This window comes from Nicotiana tabacum, chromosome 15 (genome assembly GCF_000715075.1).
Source record: "Nicotiana tabacum cultivar K326 chromosome 15, ASM71507v2, whole genome shotgun sequence".
Lineage (NCBI taxonomy): Eukaryota > Viridiplantae > Streptophyta > Magnoliopsida > Solanales > Solanaceae > Nicotiana > Nicotiana tabacum.
The window spans coordinates 81786883-81794771 of record NC_134094.1 but is presented as its reverse complement, the minus strand read 5'-3'; positions in this window follow the sequence as shown (position 1 = coordinate 81794771).

Here is a 7889-nt window from a genome sequence, read left to right as displayed (position 1 = left end):
CAAGGCCTGGAATAAAGTAGGGCTCACCAAAACCTGCTGAATAGAAAGTGACTGCTAATGAGGACCAAAGCTACCCACTGATGAACCACCTCCATCCATTAAAGATGTAGCGCCCCCGGCAAAAGGGGCATTAGTACATGTGGAATAGTACTAGTATGAAAACCAAAACACCTATTCAAGGACTTGGAAATACAACATGGATATGATGAATCATGGTAACAAATAAAGGGTTCAGATAGATGTTAAAGTCAAAGCAAATTTATCAAGAGCTTCCAACAACATTTATAAATTTTAAGTCGGGGATCCTCTTACCCACCTTTACACAGAGCGACCATGTCGCCTCACCCCAATGTATGCGGGTGGAGGTGCAACCACATTACTATAAACTCTACACAAAGCGGCCCTGTCGCCTCACCCCAATGTATGCGGGTGGAGGTGTAATCACAATACCACAACTCTACACAAAGAGGCCCTACCGCCTCACCCCAATGTATGTGAGTGGAGGTGTAATCACAATACCATAAACTATACACAAAGAGGCCCTGCCGCCTCACCCCAATATATGCGGGTAGAGGTGTAATCACAATACCATAAAGTCTACACAAAGCGGCCCTGCCGCCTCATACCAATGTATGCGGGTGAAGGTGTAATCACATTACCACAACTCTGCACAAAGCGGCCATGCCACCTCTCCCCATTGTATGCGGGTGGAGGTGTAATCACAATACCACAACTCTAGATTTCCAAAACGATAATAGTTTGTACAAGGGGTTTTCTTCCAATCAACCGTTTGGCACGTTTGGCCTTAGCAAGTGTAGGTTCATAAGGTTTCATCATATAAGAAATAAGTGTTTGATTACATTGATTTCATGCAAGGTTTTCATCCCAAAAAGGGGATAACATAATTAAGTCACAACAGAAAATCTTTAACACATCATTCATTCTTGAAATACTTTTTCCCAAAAGGGCAATACACAATTTCAACTCATGAATATGTTAGAGCTCAAAACATTTTGGAAATACTTACAAAGTATAGCATTAGTTGAAAATGACACATTTCGGCATGACCTGAGTACATAAGCTTTTAGGCACATCTATTTTCCAACTCAATTTAGAACAGTTGAATCAAGGTTCATTTCATAACCTTTCTCACATCATTTCATTTCCTTGGCACTATTGGCCACAAGTATAATTTTCATTCTTGGTACATTGGGAACACTTTATATATCCAACCCACTTCTTTCACTTTCAAACATCCTTATAGATTATCAAAGACAAGGCAATTCAAATCAAGACTTTAGGTTCACATATAAGCAATTGGAGTTTTAGACGCGTGGAGTATTCTTTCCAAGTTAAGCATAATGGACTTTCATTTGAAACACGACTCAAGCCATAACATTTTAAAACACATATCATTCTTGAAAACATTCCCGAAGGATAACATAATGTGATAGAAACATTCGAAACACATCTTGAATACATAATTCTCGACACTTGCTTACTCTGGACAATCAAATTTATTGGGAACAACTCGGAACGTGGGAATAAGGAATTTGAGTCAACCATACTTGAAACTTATGGGAGCATCATGGAATTAAATTCTATCAAAGTAGTTTAGCCAACATACTTGGAATTTGCCCCTTAATAATACTACGACGTTCCACCATACTAAACAACTTCAATCTACAACAGTGCAACACAATTGCCCCAATATTAGCAAGATTTCTATACTTTAAGCCATTTAGACTTTTTATCAAACATCTAATGTGCATATCTTTCTACAACCTCCTTTAATGGAATTTTTACACCTAACAACCACCTTCCACACCAATGATTCACTTCACAACCACCTCTAGGCCATCCACAACTTCCATTAGCACATGCATGCCCAACAATTCACTCCCAAATCATCAATCTCATCAATTAAACCATTTTACAATCTCTACAATACCAACACAACCTAGGTTAGGCACTTGTGACTTCCAATCACCATCCTATAAGTCCTAACACATATTTCATACATATATAATCACCATGAATTAGTTAGAGATTGTGGACATACCTCTTGTAGTAAGACTCTTAAAAATCTCAACTTGTAGTGTTCTTGACTAATTTGGGGATTTGAATGGAAATATATGGATCTTCAGGATTAATCCTAGTTAATATAAGTGTTTAAGAGTAGTAATCAACTCAAAACTACTCCAAAAATATTACCTTGTTTCATGAAAGGGAAATGTTAGATGGATTCCCCTTGATATGCAAGCCCTAGCTCAAATAAATGACTTAGCCCCTCTCTCTACCCGGCCTTGGGGGTATTTATCGGTCTCCTACGTGTACGGCCGCGTATCTGGTCAAGTGATCGCACATCTGGCCATGCACACGAGGCAGAAAACCCACTTATATGCGCGGTCGCGCATCTAGGCGTGCATATAGCATAGGTATGATAAAATGGCCGTAACCTTCTATGTACATATCCAAATGACAAACGGTTTGATGCGTTGGAAACTAGACTCAAAGGGATTTAATTTAATAGGTATATTTCCACCTAAATCGTTATAATTTAGGAGTGGCATTTGTTTGAATTCGGGTTCGATGCTAATTGAGACACCCTTTCCACTCAATGTATCCAACTTATTCCACACAAATGCTTGACATTCACAAAACTGCTTAGTACGTTCCAACACACCTTAAATATAAATTTTCTTTTCAAAGTGATGTGGCTCTATCCCATAGGTCTCCTTTAATACTCGAATACGTTATTTCCAAATACCGCTGGCGCACTTTAAAATCTTAAGTCATTAGAAAATTTTTACGGGGCCTTACAGGTGCACATATGTGTGGGGCCTGAGCCCATGTGCCAGCACCAAGGTATTTATTCATGCTCGGGAAATGCTCAGGCTATGATATGCCTAGAGTTGACTGTAAGCTTAAAGCTATAATATTTTCTCATAATTGTACCGTTGTTGTGAACTATTTGAGCCATACTTGAGGTTATGAAGAGGTTAACTCCCTGAATAAAATTTGGTAATTAAAAAATTCTGCGGTAACTTACCGAGTTGAGCTATGATAGCACACATTGCACATGACTACACTTTAGCATGTCATTTATACAAGTCCAGGAGCATGAGAATCTTATTTCATTTATCACATACATGATACTTGATTAACTGCTCATGTATGATATGTTCGGACTAGAGGCCTTTGACTATGTCGGGCGGATTATGTTATTATAGCACGTGAGTTTTCCGTGCGGATCTGGATATTGTACTATAGGACATGAGTTGTTCGTGCAACACGTGAGTTGTCTGTATGGTTGATATTGATGTGATCTCTGGGAGAGCCGGGTACAGTTATTGGATCGGGTTGCGCGCTGCAACTGTACTATGATGAGATGTAATTCCTTATGCTTATTTCATATGTTTTGCTCTTACTTATATGAAACTAGTTCATAAGAAAATGTTAAAATTTTCCCTGATTGCTTAGCTTGCTTAGTAGCCTTCTTATTAATTTTCTTACTATTATCTATCATGTCTGAATTAGTACTTGTTTGGTGTACGGGATCGCATTATGTGGGGGATTTATATGACTTTTGGTGTGACTTGTCAATTGGGCTGCTTATTGGGTGAGTGAACTTCTCGGATTAGTGATTGGGCGAGTGAACTTCTCGGATTATTGATCAGATAAGGAGTTAAGAGATTGTGCATGTTTCCTTCATCATCGACAGTGTACGAAGATTTTATTTGATATAAGGATTACTACTGGTATCAGATTTGCTTTGGGCTAAGCTTTGGTAGTCAACAGGTATTGTTATGAGTATTTGAGTAATGTGGTGTATCATGTGATTACATATTGAGTCATGGTTATGGCTTGGCACGACCTGTTCAGACTTATACAGTATGTAAATGAGAGATTCGGGTCTTGTAAGGAATTTCGTATGTTAGAAATTGGGTTTCAAGGTTTATTGGCTAAGGGTAAATTGGTGATTTTAAATTATGTGGTGTTGTCAGGCCTATATGGAAGAGGGTGGCGTGGGATCACCCCGGGTATGTGCGTGGTAAGGTGGCACAGTGATTTGAAGGCTTAGGGATAACTCTTGGCACGTTTGAGGACGAACGTATGTTTAAGTGGGGGAGAATGTAACGATCTGACTGATCGTTATGAGAAATTACGCTCTGTACAGTAATTTGAAATGTTGAGTAGCTTCGTATAATGCATTGTGACTGTTTGAATTGTTGGTTTTGGTTTTCAGGTGTTTCAGAATTTGTTTCGGAGAACAAGTTTCATGATTTAAGCGTTAAGTATGAGTAGTTGAGCAAGTTAGACTTTTGCAAATTTGACCTCGGATGAGAAAGTTGGACTTGGGCGTATGTCCGAAATTTCATTTGGATATTTCTAGAAGGTTTCGACGATAATGGGTGAAAGTTGGAAATTTGAATGATTGGAATATTCATAAGTTTGACCGAGAGTTGACTTTGATGATATCGGGTTCGGATTGTGGTTCCGAAAATTTCAATAGCTTCATTATGTGATTTGGAACTTGTACGCAAAATTTGAGTTCATTCAGAGTTGAATTGATATTGTTCGGACGCTTGGTTGCGATTCTAGAAATTTTTGAAGTTCATTGTGATTCTCATGCGTTTTGGAATCCGATTCGTGCTTCTAGAAGTTATTTTGGTGTTTCGATCGTGCGAGCGATTTCGTGTTATCTTTTTGGACTGGTGTGGGTGTTTGGTTTGGAGCCTTGGGGGCTCGGGTGAGTTTCGGATAGGCTTAGGTTGTGTTGCACTTGTTTTTGATATTTCGACGTCGTTTCTTCAAGACTAAATGGTACAACATTAAGAAAATGAGCTCCAAATTCAGTTTGGATTGAAGAATTAGATCCATATTGTAAGTATGGAGCCATAGTAAAAAGAATCGTCCAATTCAGACATCGTATGAGAGAGTTATGTCCATTTCCGTATAGGGAAAGATTGCTAGTTTCTAGTGAAGTACTGTTCAGTTCGCAATTGCGAAAATTTTTGCACTTTTCAACTTCGCAATTGCAAAGAAATATTGGCATTTGTGAAGGTTTCGCAATTGCAAACCCTAGATCGCAAATGCGACATCTGCAGTTTGTTTTCCGCTGTGTTATTCGGGTTTTCTTCATTTTTTGATATTTTTGAACCCTAGGTCCGAGAGTGGACGATTTTTAGAGAGGAATTTAATCTACAATCATTGGGTAAGTGTCCTTGTTCAATTTCTATGTATACTTCATGATTATATTTGAGTTTTAACATCAAAATGGTTAGAATCAAAGTGAAGAAATCGAGAAATTTATAAAATCTTTCAAAAATAAGAATTTAGGATTTGGAGGTCGAGATGATGTCGGAATTTGATAATTTTGGTATAGTTGGACTCGTATCGGAATGGGAGTTCAGATATTGTGAATTTTGTCTGATTCCGAGATATGGCCCCCCAGCGTTGACCTTTGGTTGACTTCGGGGTTGTATTTATAAATTCGACCTTTATTATTTGAAATTGTTTCCTTAGGCGTTAATTGATTTAATTGAGTTGCTTTTGGCTAGTTTCGAGCCGTTTGGAGGATGACTTGAGCGAGATGGCGCTCCAGTGTATCGTATTGGCTTGTTTGAGATAAATGTTTTGCCTAACTTTGTTGAGAGAATTCTTTCTACTAATTGCCATTGTTTGCTATATGCGGGGGTGATACATATATGAGGTGACGAGCATATATGCATGTGTCAGGGTTAATCATGCTCGGAGGTAAGTTATACGACTTATTGTTCTTTGTAGAATTATTTGACACTCTGTTTTAATGTCTTGTTTGACTTCTAGATTTTTATGAATATGATATTAATTGCTAGAAACCATGATTTGGCTTATTATAATTAGATTAAAACTTGACGCACTTTTGTGAAATAATTGATGTACGAAATACGGTCGTATTAAAACTTGACGCACTTATTAAAACCATTTTGTATATATTATCATGTGAGGAAAAATATAAAGCACGAAGGGTGATGCCGTGCCATTCATATACATTATTATGCACGAAGGATAATTGCCATTTCATTTACATTATCATGTGAGGATGAGAGTAAAAGCATGAATGGTGATGCTGTGCCATTATTTTTATATTATCATATGTTCATGGCACGAAGGGTGTTACCGTGCAGGCGAGGACAGGAGACATACATTATATTGTGATATCTTTTCGTTGTGTATACATTCATGCCTTTATCTTGAGTTGTTATTGTGCACCTATATTTTCTATGTGACTTGTAGTCGTTGTTCTTTCTGTGTCCTCTACCCCAAGTGTTGTTGTGTTATCCATGCCTTCTATCTGTTTAACTTGCAAATATTATGATTTTCTTCTTGTTTATTATATTTGCATCTAAGCCTTCTACCATGCTAATCAGTGAAATTTATATTCTTCCTTCCTAATCGCTGTCATAATTTCTATGCCATTTTTCCTAGTATGCTTCTGTAGTCCATATTTACTACTTTGTTCGTTATTGCTTCCTGTGTGCCTCCTACTTTATTTTTTTTATTATTATTGGCATTTCTCCCACCTAGTTAGTACTGTTATATGTATGCTCGGTGAGAAAGAGATAAATGCACGAAGGGTGTTACCGTGCCAATTGATTTGATCTAATATATATATATATATATATATATATATATATTGGGTGAGAATGAGATAAGTGCACTAAGGTATTGTCATGCCATTCAATTTGATATATTGAATATATTCCTTACACCAGGAAAGTTATGAATTTAATGAGATAAATGCTGGTGTTACCGTACCATTCGATGTAATATCTTGAATATATTTCTCATACAGGAAAAATTATGAATTTACTACTATGACGTCTCATAGTAATCATTGACTACCTCACATAGCTGTTTTATTATACCCTTATCTGTTATGCTTTATAACTATTTCTATTACTAGTCTGTTGGATAGGTTATAACGGTGAGTATATTTTAACTAAAAATTCTCGTCACTACTTCGACGAGGTTAGACAATATACTTACTGGGTACATGGGGTTGGTTGTACTCATACTAAACTTCTGCACCTTGCGTGCAGATTTTGGAGCAGGAGTCATTGTACGTGGAGGGAGCTGACATTGAAGATGTACCTGCATTCCTATTATAGTTGCCACTTGTTCTTGGTAGCTTTAGAATCTTTAATCTGTTCTCGTGTATTTCAATAGATGATGTATTTTATTTCTTACCTATTTTGAAAAAAAAATTCTAAATCTTAGATGCTCATGATTTGTACTACCAGTCCTTGGGAAAAGTAAAAAAGTTCAGTTATTTTATTATTTATTTTCCTCGATAAATCTAATTAAAGTGGACTGTAGTTTAATGGATTACTAACGGGTTGGGTTAGGTGCCATCACGACTGGTCGGATTTTGGATCGTTTTAGATTGGTATCAGAGCTCTAGGTTCATAGGTTATACGAGTCATGATCAAGTATCTAGTAGAGTCTTGCGGATCGGTATGATGGCGTCCATACTTATCTTCGAGAGGCTACAACCCTAGGCCTTTTACCCATTAGGAAAAACCCTAAAAATAGTTATCTCTAGTCTATTTTCTTTATCTTGCAATCATTAGATTAACAGTAGAAATAGAAAACAAATCCTTGTTGTGGAAGTGCAATCTAGATAATCCAGCTTCTCAATTGAAATATATACCCCTAACTCCCATCCTAGTTCCCAGTGGATTCGACCATGACTCCTTGTTGGGTATTTATTATTGCATACGACCAATTCATATCTCTATTGAGGTATGCTTTGGATGTGATTAATTTTTGGCACCATTGCCGGGGAGTTAAAAATGGTGTTAGCTATATATTTGGGTGTGTTTTGGAATATCTTCTTCTCC